Consider the following 18,213-nt stretch of genomic DNA (forward strand, 5'->3'; position numbering starts at 1 on the left):
CACACTTGTCGGTCCATTCGAACTTCCAGTCCTTCTTCAACAATTGGGTCATCGGTCTTGCTATACTCGAGAACCCTTCAACGAATCGGCGGTAATATCCCGCCAATCCAAGAAAAGCACGGACTTCGGTCTGAGTGGTTGGGGCTTTCCATTCTTCAACAGTCTTGATTTTTGCGGGGTCAACGGCAATTCCTCCGGCTGACAAGATGTGACCCAAGAATCCTACTTCTTTCAACCAGAATTCACACTTGCTGAACTTGGCATACAACTGATGTTCCCGAAGGGTATCTAGGACCACTTCCAAATGTTGCTCATGTTCTTCCTCGGACTTGGAGTATATGAGGATGTCGTCGATGAAAACAATGACAAACTTGTCCAGGAAGTTCATAAAGATCTTATTCATGAGATTCATGAAGTAAGCGGGGGCATTGGTCAATCCAAATGACATGACATTGTACTCATGCAATCCATATCTGGTGGTAAAGGCAGTTTTGGGGATATCGGTGGCACGAATCTTCAACTGATGGTATCCTGTCCGCATATCAATCTTTGAGAATACTCGGGCTCCGGTCAGCTGGTCAAACAGATCTTCTATCTTGGGCAATGGATACTTGTTCTTAATGGTGACATCGTTAAGCTTACGATAGTCCGTAACCAAACGAGTGGCACCGTCCTTTTTATCCACAAACAAAACTGGCGATCTCCAGGGTGACGCACTTGGTTGAATCAGACCTTTGAATAGCATATCATCCAGCTGCTTCTTCAGTTCCACTAACTCTGCCGGGTTCATGCTGTAGGCTCTCTGGGCTATAGGTCCGGTTCCGGGGATTAACTCGATATCCCGATCTGGGGGCATACCGGGTAGATCATCCGGGAACACATCAGGATATCGACAAACGACCCTGATCTGATCCAAGGTGGGTTTGGCTAGGCTTTGGTTACAGGTAAATTTTCGGGGCATCTTTCCAGATATGTGTTCGACTATTATTCCGGTGCTACTAGTCATGGTGATGGCCTTCTTGGCACAATCAATCAGTCCATGATGTTTCGCCATCCAGTCCATTCCCAGGACTACTTCCAAACCTTTGGCTCCCAGAACAATCAAATTTGCATAGAATTCTATTTCATGTATTCTGATTGGCACATCTTTGCAAATTTTTCTAGCTTTAGTTGTTGATCCAGGTATTTGAACTATCATGACATGCTTCAAACTGATGGGTTGAATCTTACTAGTGCATGCAAAATCTTCGGTAATGAATGAATGCGATGCTCCAGAATCAAACAGCACTCTTGCGGGTATTGAGTTAACAGAGAACATACCCAGCACAACGTCTGGGGCTTCCTGAGCTTCTTCTGCATTCATGTGGTAGAGGCGGCCGTTGCGGTTGTTCGGGTTGTTGGGGGCGAACTTCTTGTTGGTGGTGACACGACACTGCTGCTGCGCAGGGCCTGAGGTGTTGGCGGCAGTCTTGGCGAGCTTCTTGGGGCACTCATAGGAGAAGTGTCCAGCCACTCCGCACTCGTAGCAGTTGTAGGTTGACTTGTCCTTGGGGGTGATGGGAACAGCGTTGCTCCCAGTCCTTGGAGCAGTGTTGGAGTTATTGTTGGGGGCGCGAGGTGGGGCGCGGTTGAAGTTGCTGTTGTTGTTGTAGTTGTTGTGTCCTCCTGACCTGGGGTTTCCTCCACTCCGGTCCTGATAACTCGGACGTGGATTCTGCATCGGGGGCTTGTTGTTTCTTGGGGCGAACCTTCCACCTGAGTTGGGGCGATACTTGTGGTTGTTGCTGGGCCCACTCTGGTTCATCATACGGCGCTTGCGGTTCTCATTGGCTTGGTGTATCTTCCCCTCCATCTGAATGGCGGAGTCAACAAGGGCTTCTAAGTCAGCAAAGGGGATGTTGATCAGTACAGTCTGCATCTCATCATGCAGTCCATTCAGAAACCTCTCCTTCCTCTTCTCGACGGTGTCCGTCTCATCCGGGGCGTACCTTGACAAAGTGAGGAACTTGTCGCGGTATTCTACCACGGTCATTCTGCCTTGCTTCAGTTCCCTGAACTCATCCCTCATCTTTTTAATCAAACCCGGGGGCACATGATACTTGCTAAACTTGAGTTTGAAGTCCTCCCAAGTCATCAGGTTCCCCGCATGTAAGGCGCGGGTACTTGTCCACCAGGCACGTGCAGGTCCAGCCAGATAGTGGGTGGCGAACAACACCTTCTCGTTGTCCTCCACTCCGGCAACCTCGAGATTGTTCTCCATAGTCTGGAGCCAATCATCAGCATCGAGGGGTTCCTCTGTCTTGTTGAACACAGGTGGGTTAGTGTTCTGGAAGTTTTTCAGCTTTGACCCTGGGTGGTCGTGGTTTCCGTGGCCTTGATTGCCCTGAGCAAGTTGTTGAAGTGCAGCTAGGTTGGCTTGCCGTTCAGCTCTCTCAACTTCTCTATCAGCCAACATCTGTTGCAACATCTGCAGCATTGCCTCCTGAGTCATGTTGCGAGTTGGGGGTGCCATCTGAACAGTGATAGGGATCATGAGATAAGAGGGAAATGTCTATGGCTCATTTTGGGATAAAATACAACTTAAACTTGATTCATAATAATAATAATATTACACACACACAAACATAGTCATGGAGGTAGCACATATTACAAGCCAAATGTTCAGGAGGGTTTTAAGAACCCTTTCAACAAACTACGATACATGGGGCGGGTACAAAGGACCAATACATAACACGGGGCGCAAGTGCTCAGACGGGACTACTCGCCATCGACGTTGATAGGGTAGACATTGTCTACCCCGGCATCGAGGTGCTCGTGGCCATCCTCGTAAGGGTGGAACTCCAGGTCGTCGTCTTCCTCCTCCTCGTAGTCGTCGTCGTTGCTGACGTAGGAGTAGCCGTCCCCCTGGATGTTCTCCCCTTCACCTTCGCCTTCCAGCTCCTGGATCTGCTCAGCTTGTGCAGCGATGGTCGCCTTCAGAGTGGCGATCCTGGCCTTCGTGCGGTTGATGGCGTGATCCTTCTTCTGGTTGGCACGGCGGAGTGCCTGCGTTCTCCGGCGATGACCTTGATGGTCTCCGCCTGCTGCGCCAACTGGATGTGAGTGTGGTTGGCGTATTCGCGGGAGTTGTCGAGGTCGATGCGGGTCTCACTCAGCATGAAGTCAAGATGATCAACATGGTGGCGAAGCTGCGGGTGTGACGGCAGGTTCATTGGCACTCCGAGTGAGTTGTGCCTTGCATAGTGCACAAAGCGACTGTCGGTGAAGTCCATGAAGTTTTGCCCGCACAGACGTGCGAGTCCTTCCTGAAGTCCCCTTGCGAGACCATCCGCCCGCTTGTTCTCCCTGAAGGAGAATCGGATCCTTGCGCTCATTGGGAGCGTGAACCTTCCACGAAGGTCCACCATGATCACCCATGAAGTTGACCACCGGGTTGGTCATTCAGCATTCCGCCAAAGACTTCCGGTGGTTGGCGCCCGAGGAACTCTGAGAGGGAGAAGAGGTCCCTCTCGAAGATGATCTCTCCACCGTTCCCCAACTGATAGAACTCAGTCTGGAGAAAGGGCTGCGCGTCCACGACGTGATCCATCTGTAGAGAGATGAGATGATTAAGTTAGATAAGTGCAAGTGTTCCAAATTTTTAATTCTCTTAGAAGAAGGGCATGAATTTAAAGTTTGTAAAAGACTCTTCAAGGTAAGGAGGTGAATAAGATTTTCATAACTAGTCAACTCATGAAATTTGAAACTATGTTTTTGAGCGTCCATTCTAACTAGGGTCTCCTAAGGTCAAACAATGGCTCTGATACCAACTTGTCAACACCCAGATTTTTAAGTCCAGATGCCTATTATGCCGTACATCGCAATCCCAGGAATAATGTTTTTGCGAGACATAATAGTAAGTAGCATAGAGTCATCATTTATTACAACACATATTGTCTTACAACCATAGATCACATGATCCAATATTACACGAATATAGTGTTCAACATCACAAATAGTAGCGGAAGCGAAGTAGTAGTGGACGATCTATTCCACAGGCAACGCTTGACGTTAGAAGACGATCCTAGTTATCGTAGACGTCCTGTTGTCCGTCATCCTGATACTGGTGCTCTCCTTCATAGTCTGGCATTTGAATAGCCAGGGCAAAGCCATGAGTACTTTTTAAAGTACTCGCAAACTAACTCTAAGATAAATACTCATTAAGTGAAAGGGGGTGCTAAGCTCTAGGTTTGTTTGCATAAAGCCAAGTTTTAGTTTCATAAATCTTTGGTAAAGCCTTATCATGTGCTAGACTAACTCAAGTGGGAACATTAGTGTCATTCCCACAACTCATTATGGATCACCCTAATGTCACCTTTCAAACCACCATTCATTTCTAGAATCAAAACATTTTAATGATAACGGAGATAGTATGGCCTTTCCAATCGTCCGTAACCGTGGACACGGCTATTCGAATAGGTTTAACACTCTGCAGAGGTTGTACTCTTGTGCCACAACTTTTGATTACATCCGTCGAGGGTAACCTCGAATCATCGTAACACAAAGACGCGGATCATCAATCGAAACCTTTCACTTATATATGCTAGTATGAGCACCTCTCCCCATGAGCTTGGCCTCCCGGTGGAAACTGCAGTTAACCCGGGAACTGCACAGGGCTTGGGCCGTACATTCACCTCATTTCAACCTCAATCCACAAGTAACGGAGGCAGCCGCAGCGTAACCCCTATGATGTTTGTTCAGAGGGAACCCATACTAAAATACACAAGTTTCTAGTTAAGCCCTACCCATAATCAGGTATTGTGGGGGTACTTGTATAATTGGAAGGGTATCGCATTCAAACTCAATCATCTATTTTATCAAAAATCACCATCTCCTCAAGGTCACATTCACCTTCAAAATCTTTCACTTTAGTTCAAAACACAAATGTTCCCATCTAGAGTAGTCAATTTTAGTTCTTAGCGATAGCAACTAGTCATGAGGGGGTGCTATCTAGCTTTATTTGCTTAGGCTAACTTTGATACTCTTGTTCTATTCCAGACAAGTAAATCATAAATCAAAAAGTACTTTGAAATAAATAAGCAAAAGCAAATGTAAGTAAAAACATGGGATAGGTAATATATAAAAGTAAAGGGTAAAGATGCCTTTGCTCTTGTAGAGCTAAGCACTTGTTTTTAGCAAGGGTTAGCTTGCCTTGAGCTGGGTAGTTATCGAAGTTCTCTTCTTCTTCCTGAGAGTAGCCCTCCTCCTCTTGGTACTCCTCGTTACTAGCGTCTATATACGAATACGAGGTATAAATACTAAACCAAGCTCACATACTAAACTAGAGGCACTCAAAATAGTTCACACACTAGTCCTATCATCAATCAAACATGGCATGGTGGATTATTGGATTTGTCTTTATTTGAAAGAAAAATAATTTCCTCTCATCATTCCTCAAAGTTAAATTTGGTAGGTAGGTCTTTAAAAGAAATCATTTCTTTTCACTACCTCTTATTAAGATTTAATCTCTTCATATAATAATAAGGTATGAAATATAGGTTGACCCAAAGTCAACATTTCATATCTATTATATGTGAGTTCAATTTAATTGAAGTGCTATACTTCACATAGTTTTAAAACTTAACATTTAAATGAATTAAAATCTCTAAGTAGTAATTCTCAAGGGTTCATTAGCCTAAGTCATTCCCCCTGGTTATTAGTACTTAGGATCAAAATTTAAATGAGAGGTAATTCTCATATTAGGGTTGAGTTTGAATTCCACTTTAAAAAGCTCTAGAAATGACTACATAGCCATTTTATTTGATCTAGTCCATGATCATACAAACAACAGGGCTATGTTATTGCATAATCAATTAGAGGACATCATTTGTGATTTATTAGAATTGGAATTACTTAAAAATCTATTCTGGTTGAATTTTAAATAAAGTTTGAATGTGCAAAAGTCCCTGTCTTATCTTTTTTGTCAAATTAAATCTACAAGGAAAATGGAGATGGGGCCAGTGGCATTGGATAGATAAATTCATGGGCTTTCCAACGGTATAAAGTTTGCTAGATTTGGTTTGGTAGAATTCAAATTATTCAAATTTTACTAAACATTCAGCAGAGCAATTTGAATAAAGAATAAACTGGATTTGAATTTGTGGGCTTAGGCGGGAAGAGTTATTGGGCCGAAACGAAATTCAACAGCACTTCGCAGCCCAACACGCGTCTGGCGCGCTCGGGCCGCGCTGACAGGGTGGGGGCCACCTGTCGGCGCCTCTTTAAACGCCGAAGCGGTATTTTCTATCTCGACCGTAGGATTAGAAAGAGGATCGACGGCGGGTGAGCGTCGTCGTCACCGACGGGATTCCGACGAGGTCACGGCGGCAGTAGGGGGTCGGAGAGCCTACCAGGCCGATGCAGGTCTCAGGCAGTATGCGCGGTGAAGGTGTAGTAGATGGGGAAGAGCTTGGGAGCAGCGGCGGCGCTCGGGGTGGCGCCAATCGTCGACGGTGAGCTGCGTCCCCCGGCGGCTCCGATCTTGAAATTGCTTCTCCTCCGGCGGCAATCGAACGAGCTATGGTGGTGAGGAAGATCAGTGGTGAGAGGGGAGTCGATTGGTGTGAGGAGAGCTTGCGGGGAGGGCCTCTATTTATAGTGTCGAGGGGTGCCGCGGGGTGCTGCAAGGGCGCGGCCATGGAGTGGCGTTTCCGGCGAGCGAAAGGGCAAGCGAAGGACGGCAGCGTGTAGGCCTTGTCCTGGCGATGCTCGAGGAGTAGCTGGCGCAGAAAAAGGGAGATGGGATCGATCGGGCGCGTGTGATGAGTGTGGCGGTACCCGCGGTACTTCGCCGGCGAGGACGACGGCGACAAGGCTTCTGCGCGTGCTTGAGCATGTCTAGCGTGTAGAGGGCGTAGAGGCGGTTCTCGTTCCAGGCGTAGGGATGCAGGGCGAGGACGGTAGCGGTCGAATCCGTGGCGTCCTGGCGCGTCCAGGGCGTGATCACCACGCCGGCTGGCACGTCCTGGCACGTTTTGGACGCGCTGCTGCTGGCCAATGCCAAGCCTTGGCGAGCTGGGGCTGCGTACCGTTGGCGTCCTTGTGCTGCAGGGATGCTCGAGGACATGGAGAAACGACGAGGGAGAGGCCAGGGAGAGGAGTGCCAAAGGTGGCCGGCATGGCATTGTTTGGCATGTTTTAGGGTTTCTCCTCGACTTTAATCGACCATGCAAGTACTGGGCTAGAGGCAGGGGGTGTAGGGGAGGCTGATGATCACATTGCAAAAGTGGTTTAGGCTCAAATCTGCTGGACAATAGCATGTAACACAAATTCCAGATGCTGCCTGCCACCTGTTCGACAAAATGCCCGCATGAAACTTTCTTTTGAATTTTGAAAATCTCTTTGGTGAATCTCATTTATATAATTATTGTGATGTATTGGTGGTGGTGGCACTCAATTTGGAAGTGATTTGCAACATTTCAAATTTGAGGTGATCTTCTTCTCTCTCTCGGGTTCCCTCTTTGCCCTCTTATTCTGGTCAACCAAGTCAACTTTAGGGAGGGTGGTCAACATCAAAGTTACTCACCTTGACATGTTCTTGGATGACCTGGCTTTAGTTGACCTTGCTTAGTTTAAGATTTGAGAAATACAGAGGGGTAAAGTAGTGAAGAAAATAAAGTTTGGGTTAAGTGACCATTATCACATGTATGATGAAATCTTGATTTCTTTTGATTTGATTCTTGATCCAAGGATGCAAAAGTGTTAGTTTATCACATTGAAGCATTTTAGAAGCAATGGGGCAAGCAATCTTGGCCTTGGTTGAGGATTTGCTAAAATGCATATTGTGTATGTGAGTGAGAAATGAGTTTTTCTCATTTTCTCCATTTCCCCTCAAATTAGGGTTTAGTGATCTTGCTTAGGGTTCACATAACAATATTTAATCATACTAACACTCATCATGGCAATTGCACAAAAGAATATCACTCAAATGCATATATCTATATGTGGCACTATATGCATGGAAAAAGTTTTTGTTAATTGCAAATTTTGGGTTTGGGGAATTTCTCTTTCTTGTTTATTATGGTTGAAACTTGGGATGTTACAATACGTCTCCAACGTATCGATAATTTCTTATGTTCCATGCTACTTTTATGATGATACACACATGTTTTATACATACTTTATGTCATATTTATGCATTTTCCGACACTAACCTATTAACAAGATGCTGAAGAGCCAGTTGCTGTTTTCTGCTCTTTTTGGTTTCAGAAATCCTAGTAAGGAAATATTCTCGGAATTGGACGAAATCAACGCCCAGGGTCTTATTTTTCCACGAAGCTTCCAGAAGTCCGAAAGGGAAACGAAGTGGGGCGACGAGGCGACGCCACAGTAGGACGGCGCGGCCCAGGCCCTGGCCGCGCGGCCCTAGCGTGTGGGCCCCTCGCGTCGCCCCCTGACCTACCCTTCCGCCTACATATAGCCTTCGTCGAGATAACCCCAGTACCGAGAGCCACGATACGGAAAACATTCCAGAGACGCCGCCGCCAATCCCATCTCGGGGGATTCAGGAGATCGCCTCCGGCACCCTACCGGAGAAGGGAATCATCTCCCGGAGGACTCTACATCGCCATGATCGCCTCCGGATTGATGCGTGAGTAGTTCACCCCTGGACTATGGGTCCATAGCAGTAGCTAGATGGTCGTCTTCTCCTTATTGTGCTATCATTGTTGGATCTTGTGAGCTGCCTAACATGATCAAGATCATCTATTTGTAATGCTACATGTTGCGTTTGTTGGGATCCGATGAATATGGAATGCTATGTTATGTTGATTATCAATCTATCATCTATGTGTTGTTTAAGATCTTGCATGCTCTCCGTTATTAGTAGAGGCTCTGGCCAAGTCGTTACTTGTAACTCCAAGAGGGAGTATTTATGCTCGATAGTGAGTTCATGCCTCCATTAAATCTGGAACAGTGACAGAAAGTTCTAAGGTTGTGGATGTGCTGTTGCAACTAGGATAAAACATCAGTGCTTTGTCTAAGTATATTTGTGTTGATTACATTACGCACCATACTTAATGCAATTGTATGTTGTTTGCAACTTAATACGGGGGTTCGGATGATAACCTGAAGGTGGACTTTTTAGGCATAGATGCATGCTGGATAGCAGGTCTATGTACTTTGTCGTAATTCCCAATTAAATCTCACACTACTCATCATAATATGTATGTGCATTGTCATGCCATCTTTATTTGTCAATTGCCCAACTGTAATTTGTTCACCCAACATGCTATTCCTTATCGGAGAGACACCATGATGGCGTGTATTTCACACGTTCGTTGGGCAACCCCAAGAGGAAGGTATGATGCGCACAGCAGCAAGTTTTCCCTCAGAAAGAAACCAAGGTTTATCGAACCAGGAGGAGCCAAGAAGCACGTTGAAGGTTGATGGCGGCGGGATGTAGTTGTTATCACCAGATTTTGGTCAAATCAGGAGGTGGGCCGTAAGAGAGATGGGCGTGGAAGATTACACGTGGGAGATCTCTGAAGCGGCCTTGCACGAGGGGTTTGGGCTGGATTGCCCGTGTATCTTTAATTATGGTAGATTGTATCTTAGATTAAAAGTTAGAGTTTGTACCGTGCACGGTGGGGATTATTCCCACGTTAGAAAGTCCCCTGGACTATAAATATGTATCTAGGGTTTATGGAATAAACAACAACACACGTTCAACCAAACAAATCAATCTCGGCGCATCGCCAACTCCTTCGTCTCGAGGGTTTCTACCGGTAAGCGACATGCTGCCTAGATCGCATCTTGCGATCTAGGCAGCACAAGCTCCACGTTGTTCATGCGTTGCTCGTACTGAAGCCTTGTTGATGGCGAGCAACGTAGTTATCATAGATGTGTTAGGGTTAGCATAGTTCTTCGCGTAACATGCTATCGTAGTGCAACCCTTGCATGTCTAGCCGCCCTCACACCTATCTTAGGTGTGGGGGCGGCACCCCGCTTGATCATTATTTAGTAGATCTGATCCGTTACGATTGCTCCTTGTTCTACAAGGATTAGTTTAATATCTGCAATAGTTAGGCCTTACAAAGGGGGGGGAGGATCCAGCGGCACGTAGGGTGTCGTTCGCTAGTCCTAAACAGGTTGTTCCGGGGATCAACTTCGTGTTGGTTTTTAGGCCTTGTTTAGGATGGAAACTACCGATCACCGTGCGTGGCCGCGAGGCCCAACCTGGAGTAGGATGATCCGATTATGCGGTGAAAACCCTAAATCGTCGTAGATCTCATTAGCTTTATCTTGATCAAGCAGGACCACCATATATTCGTGCACCCCGTACGAATCATGGGTGGATCGGCTCCTTGAGCCGATTCACAGGATAACCTGAGAGCCGATCGAGGCTCGTATTTAATGTTTACGTGTATGCCATGCAGGAAACTAAGCGAGGCATCTCCATCACCTTCCTGACCAGGTATAGGTCAGGTGGCACGCCCTTGCACTCAGCATCGGACGTGTGACCAGAAGGCTTTGCGGGCCGTCGCTCGGAGGGACCTCAGCCAGCCGCAGCTCTAGGTTGTTCCCGGCTCTACCGTGTTGATCGTCGCTGCCCGCCGGTGGGTTTTGACAGTCAACACATTCTGGCACGCCCGGTGGGACCAGCTTCTACATCAACCACATCGCCATCTACATCTGAGATGGTGGACGGCACGCCAGTCACCTACGAGGAGCTGCCCGACGAGCTCAAGAAGAGGTATGACGAGATCAAAGTCACCCTCGAAGCCGACCTCATCGGCTCTTTTCAGAGAACCCGTTCCCATGGCATCAGATGGAAGGGGTTCTCACCGCAAGGTGCACTCGATGGGATAGACCTCTCTGCCCCGTCGGAGGAACGCACCAGGTCCCTGCGGCAGGAGATCAACTACTTGGTGGCTCACTCGCTACACCGTCACTCTGAGAACCTGGTCAACACGTTGGAGCATGTCGCTCTTCGCGTGATCCAGGAGATCATGAGGCACTAGTACTCGCCGTCAGGACCAGCCCTCGGGACGCATCAAGGAGAGTTGCCACTCCAGTCTCGTCCACCGCTGCCATATGCGTTGGCAGCACCAGAAGTGCCGGCTACACCGGCATTCGTCGTCTACAAGATTGGTGGTGACCCTAGTGACTACCAGTTCTTGCCCGAGGCGCCTAAGGAGATCCCTCACGGGTACACGTGCACGTATGTGCCGGATTGTGGCAACTGGGCACTCACAAACCAGGCCACAACATCAGGGACTTCTGGGAAAACAGGAGGAACGTCAGCGACAGAGCTTGAGAAGCAGACGTGGCTAACTAAGTACGCCACCCCGACGAACCTCCAGAGCTCAGCTCCTGCAGTTGGCTCAGAGCTGGAAAAGCAAACATGGCTGGCTAAGTACACCACCCCGGCGAATCTTCAGAGTTCAACTCCTGCAGCCAAAGACAAATGGATCAAATCAGTACCATCCTGAGAGACCAGTTCGGCATGGTGCCGAAAAGGAGGGCAATCGGCTATTCCAAGCCGTACCCCGACGACTACGAGATGATCCCGCTACCACCTAAATATCGGCTCCCTGATTTCTCCAAATTCAGTGGATCAGATGGTTCCAGCTCCATCGAGCACGTCGGCCGATATTTGGCGCAACTAGGACCGGCTTCAGTGTCGGATCAACTACGCGTGAGGCTCTTCTCACAGTCCCTCACGGGATCGGCTTTCGGATGGTATACCTCTTTGCCACCAGACTCCATCCGGACTTGGAAGCAGTTGGAAGAGCAGTTCCATATGCAGTACCATTCAGAGGCTTCCGAGTCTGGCATTGCCGATCTAGCACAACTACGTCAGAAGCGCGGAGAAACTGTGACAGAGTACATCCAACGCTTCAGGAATCTTAGGAACCGATGTTATTCGGTTCGTATAACTGAAAAAGAAGCAGTCGAGTTGGCAGTAGCAGGCCTTGCAACACAGCTCAAGGACATGGCCTCCCAAGCAGATTATCCCTCACTGGCGCACATGGTTCAGAAACTGTCAGCATATGAACAGCGCCACCCGGACCTGTACCAAGACAAGTTCAAGCGTGCAGTAGTCCTGGTCGATGCAGAGGAAGACGAAGTTCCTGCGGGAGACCAAGAGGTAGCAGTGGCTGAATGGACTCGGGGAGGAACCCCCGTGTCCTGCAAATGGGTAAAGCCACCAGGCCCACCCAGGGGATTTGATTTTGACGTGACCAAGACTGAGCAAATCTTCGACCTCCTGCTCAAGGAGAAGCAGTTGACGATTCCTGAAGGTCTCAAATTCCCCACGGTGCAAGAGCTGAACGGAAAGCCATACTGCAAATGGCACAACTCGCTCTCCCATGCCACCAACGACTGCAGGGTATGGCGTCAGCACATCCAAGCGGCGATAGAAAAAGGGCGTCTAATTTTCAACCAGTACGCCATGAAGGTCGACACCCAGCCCTTTCCCGCCGTTAACATGGTGGAGTGCACTTACCCTGAAGGTTGCCAGCCAGGATCCTCGTTCAGCATCAACATGGTAGGACCTGGGAACCACTCTGGCAAAGATGGAGACGAGGGCAACTGCTCTCGTAGCAAGGACACAGAGGAGGCCGCTCCACGCGATCGGCTCCATCATGATGGCAAGCGCTACGTCACAGAGGGAGAAGTGAAGAACATAAGATATCAGCGACCCCTCTCTGATCACCTCCTCAACAAGTATGTAAGTCTGTATGACCAACGCCGACGGTCCAGCTATGATAATGAAGGAGATCGTCTGGCTAGAGAAGCCAGAGGATATCGTCGGCATGATCATGAGGAGGAAGAGCACGAGCGCCGTGCCACGGAAAAATCAAGGGAGCAAGATGACAGCGACAGACACTGGGACTGCCCCTTCTTCAGACACTGCTGGGATTCAGGAATGAGCCGATTGCCCACAATCGGCAATTGCCCAGAATGCAACCAGAAAAAGAAGGATGCAGCCAACGTGTCTGTGTTCAGGCGCTTAGGGCCTCTCCCGCCACAAAGCAAACGTGCTGAGTCCCCTCGGTGGGCAGATATCGAGGATTCCGAAGACGAGGGACAAGAAGAAGAAGAAGACAGGTATCACCGTCCAAGGTGGTGCCCTGACGGACTCAGCCGTTCACAAAAGCGCAGGGTTCAGCGATTGCGCGGCCTGGAGGAAGCCGAAAGGTTATACCTGCATACTTTAAGGAAGGCACGGCCTGATCTGGCTGCGAAAGTTCAGCGAACCCTGGATGAAGAGGGTCGTCCACGGAAAATGGAGTGGCGTCCCAAGCAAAAGAAAGCCGATGATGAAACATCGGCTGGCACGAACATGGTGCTCGTCCTTCCGACGGAGCTTAGTGCTCCACGATTCTATGATGCACTCAAGGCGGACGACAGCAGGCGCATCAAGTCAGAGGTTGGGTTGGTTTTATCCACCAACCTGACCGAGTAGCAAGATTAAACCAGTGAGCAAACAGGGCGAGGCTGATCCTTGTGATCGGCCCCATAAATTATGAAGGAGCATTACAGAACCTTCAGTCAGCGCTCCAATGGATATGGAGGCCGATTCCAGCAATCGGCCAAAATTATCTTCACCACATGTTCTGCTTGTGTTCAGCATCGATCCACTGGGCAGCGGCCACGTCGGCGGATGAAAGTCAGCACGAATCCTCGCGGAGCCGACGTGCAAGCGCAGTACCCTGGCTAACCATAAAAGCCGATATCTGCAGTCATCTGGCAGATTCGGCTCGGGGGGCATATAGTCAGATGAACATGTGCAGATAAACATGTGTAAACATGCGTGCAGTGAAACATTGGGGGCCGATTAAGAAAAATCGGCCAAATAAAAAAAAAACATTTTGCGCAAGAAGCGAAGCCGATGCGCAGCCATCGACTCTAGTACAGTTATACAAGACCAAGACCTGCTGGCTATGTGCTCAAAGTTTGCATCAACATCGACGTTCAGTAAAAGAAAGCTGATCGGCGACCTGTGCATCCTCGCCTATATTCTCGCCTTGATTAAGGCTCGGGGGGCAGTTAACTTGGTAGATGCTCTGATTTGAGAGCCGATTGGAGTCACATCGACTGGCCCTGTATTAGGATCTTCTCTGAAGTAGTAAGGTGTTGCAGAAGAAGACTACTGAAGCTATGGAGAGGAATCGGGAAAGGAGGCCATCGGCTTTTACAGGTTTTGGACCGTCCTGTCGCTGCAAAAGGGACTGGATTCTCAAAATAGCTGATGAGTAGTCATCGGCTAAGGGATTGCGAAAAATTATGGTCAGATATCAAATCGCAGTCTGAGATTGAGAAGTGCTTGACCGACGGGCTAATCGGCATGTGAGTCCGGCTTCACGGGCGTCCAAAAGAAAAGAAAGCCGATACGTTGCTATCGGTCTTGGCATGACAGGCGGAAGGAATGAAATTGGAGTAATTGAAGGACGAATTAAAAGAACAATTTCATTAATTCAAAGGAGTGGCTTTACAAGAAAGAGCCGATGGCTCTCAAAAGATGGATCTGGTGCCTAGTGCACTGCTACTACTAGTCCTATTCTACTAGTCGTCGCTGTCCTCGCCATCACCGCCGTCGATGTCGTCGGCGCTGCTCCCAGGAAGCTCCTCGTCGCTGCTGCCCCAGCCCTTGGCCGGAGCCTCGTCCTCCTCGTCATCATCATCATCCTCGCTGTCCGCCCAGGAGCGGAAGCGCTTGGTCGGCGGGTACCCGATGGAGGAGGAGGATTCATCCTCCTCCTCTTCCTCCTCGTCATCATCTTCGTCCTCGCTGTCCGCCCACATACGGGAGCGCTTCTTCGGCGGGAGCTTGGCGGAGGGGGAGGCCTTGGCCTTCGCTACTTTTCCTTCTTTCTTCTCATTGTCGGAGGAGAGGGGGTTCACCTCGGAGTGAAGGTTGTCCTCGTTCTTCTTCTGCGGCGAGGATTGGAGGGGGAGGCCTGAGAGGGAAGAGGAAGAGGAAGACATTGCTACAGGAGGAGAGGGTTTTGTGGGTGCCGATGGCTGGAACAGAGGAAGGGGATGAAGAGAGCTAATCAATCGGCACAGTTAAATAATGAGAAGCCTGGTGGAAATTTAATGCCATTACAGTTTCCGAGGAGATGACGCCAGAGCTATCGAATTTTGCAGAGAAGCTGAGAAGACAGGGCATAATGATAATGGATACTGCAACGGCTCTGCTCTGCCACGACATGACCCTTCAAAGGAAAAACAGAGTGGTTTTGGAATTATCATTGCCAAAACCAGGGGGGCATGTGTTATCACCAGATTTTGGTCAAATCAGGAGGTGGGCCGTAAGAGAGATGGGCGTGGAAGATTACACGTGGGAGATCTCTGAAGCGGCCTTGCACGAGGGGTTTGGGCTGGATTGCCCGTGTATCTTTAATTATGGTAGATTGTATCTTAGATTAAAAGTTAGAGTTTGTACCGTGCACGGTGGGGATTATTCCCACGTTAGAAAGTCCCCTGGACTATAAATATGTATCTAGGGTTTATGGAATAAACAACAACACACGTTCAACCAAACAAATCAATCTCGGCGCATCGCCAACTCCTTCGTCTCGAGGGTTTCTACCGGTAAGCGACATGCTGCCTAGATCGCATCTTGCGATCTAGGCAGCACAAGCTCCACGTTGTTCATGCGTTGCTCGTACTGAAGCCTTGTTGATGGCGAGCAACGTAGTTATCATAGATGTGTTAGGGTTAGCATAGTTCTTCGCGTAACATGCTATCGTAGTGCAACCCTTGCATGTCTAGCCGCCCTCACACCTATCTTAGGTGTGGGGGCGGCACCCCGCTTGATCATTATTTAGTAGATCTGATCCGTTACGATTGCTCCTTGTTCTACAAGGATTAGTTTAATATCTGCAATAGTTAGGCCTTACAAAGGGGGGGAGGATCCAGCGGCACGTAGGGTGTCGTTCGCTAGTCCTAAACAGGATGTTCCGGGGATCAACTTCGTGTTGGTTTTTAGGCCTTGTTTAGGATCGGCTTACGATCACCTTGCGTGGCCGCGAGGCCCAACCTGGAGTAGGATGATCCGATTATGCGGTGAAAACCCTAAATCGTCGTAGATCTCATTAGCTTTATCTTGATCAAGCAGGACCACCATATATTCGTGCACCCCGTACGAATCATGGGTGGATCGGCTCCTTGAGCCGATTCACAGGATAACCTGAGAGCCGATCGAGGCTCGTATTTAATGTTTACGTGCATGCCATGCAGGAAACTAAGCGAGGCATCTCCATCACCTTCCTGACCAGGTATAGGTCAGGTGGCACGCCCTTGCACTCAGCATCGGACGTGTGACCAGAAGGCTTTGCGGGCCGTCGCTCGGAGGGACCTCAGCCAGCCGCAGCTCTAGGTTGTTCCCGGCTCTACCGTGTTGATCGTCGCTGCCCGCCGGTGGGTTTTGACAGTCAACAGTAGTGCGGCGCAACACCAGGGATTCCGGCGCCAACGTGGAACCTGCACAACACAACCAAAGTACTTTGCCCCAACGAAACAGTGAGGTTGTCAATCTCACCGGCTTGCTGTAACAAAGGATTAACCGTATTGTGTGGAAGATGATTGTTTGCAGAAAACAGTAGAACAAGTATTGCAGTAGATTGTATTTCAGTAAAGAGAATTGGACCGGGGTCCACAGTTCACTAGAGGTGTCTCTCCCATAAGACAAACAGCATGTTGGGTGAACAAATTACAGTTGGGCAATTGACAAATAAAGAGAGCATGACAATGCACATACATATCATGATGAGTATAGTGAGATTTAATTGGGCATTACGACAAAGTACATAGACCGCCATCCAACTGCATCTATGCCTAAAAAGTCCACCTTCAGGTTATCATCCGAACCCCCTCCAGTATTAAGTTGCAAAGCAACAGACAATTGCATTAAGTATAGTGCGTAATGTAATCAACAACTACATCCTTAGACATAGCATCAATGTTTTATCCCTAGTGGCAACAGCACAACACAACCTTAGAACTTTCTGTCACTGTCCCAGGTGTCAATGCAGGCATGAACCCACTATCGAGCATAAGTACTCCCTCTTGGAGTTACAAGCATCTACTTGGCCAGAGCATCTACTAGTAACGGAAAGCATGCAAGATCATAAACAACACATAAGTATAACTTTGATAATCAACATAACAAGTATTCTCTATTCATCGGATCCCAACAAACGCAACATATAGAATTACAGATAGATGATCTTGATCATGTTAGGCAGCTCACAAGATCCGACAATGATAGCACAATGGGGAGAAGACAACCATCTAGCTACTGCTATGGACCCATAGTCCAGGGGTAGACTACTCACACATCACACCGGAGGCGACCATGGCGGCGTAGAGTCCTCCGGGAGATGATTCCCCTCTCCGGCAGGGTGCCGGAGGCGATCTCCTGGATCCCCCGAGATGGGATCGGCGGCGGCGGCGTCTCTGGAAGGTTTTCCGTATCGTGGCTCTCGGTACTGGGGGTTTCGTCATGGAGGCTATTTGTAGGCGGAAGGGCAGGTCAAGAGGCGGCACGGGGGCCCCACACCACAGGGCCGCGCGGCCAAGGGGGGGGCCGCGCCGCCCTAGGGTGTGGCCCCTCGTCGCCCCTCTTCGTCTCTCCTTCGGACTTACGGAAGCTTCGTGGAAAAATAGGCCCCTGGGCTTTGATTTCGTCCAATTCCGAGAATATTTTCTTACTAGGATTTCTGAAACCAAAAACAGCAGAAAACAGCAATCGGCACTTCGGCATCTTGTTAATAGGTTAGTTCCAGGAAAATGCACGAATATGACATAAAGTGTGCATAAAACATGTAGATAACATCAATAATGTGGCATGGAACATAAGAAATTATCGATACGTCGGAGACGTATCAGCATCCCCAAGCTTAGTTCTGCTCGTCCCGAGCAGGTAAAACGATAACACAGATAATTTCTGGAGTGACATGCCATCATAATCTTGATCATACTATTTGTAAAGCATATGTAGTGAACGCAGCGATCAAAACAATATATATGACATGAGTAAACAAGTGAATCATAAAGCAAAGACTTTTCATGAATAGCACTTCAAGACAAGCATCAATTAAGTCTTGCATAAGAGTTAACTCATAAAGCAATAATTCAAAGTAAAGGCATTGAAGCAACACAAAAGAAGATCAAGTTTCAGCGGTTGCTTTCAACTTGTAACATGTATATCTCATGGAT

Source organism: Lolium perenne, chromosome 3, assembly GCF_019359855.2.
Source record: "Lolium perenne isolate Kyuss_39 chromosome 3, Kyuss_2.0, whole genome shotgun sequence".
Lineage (NCBI taxonomy): Eukaryota > Viridiplantae > Streptophyta > Magnoliopsida > Poales > Poaceae > Lolium > Lolium perenne.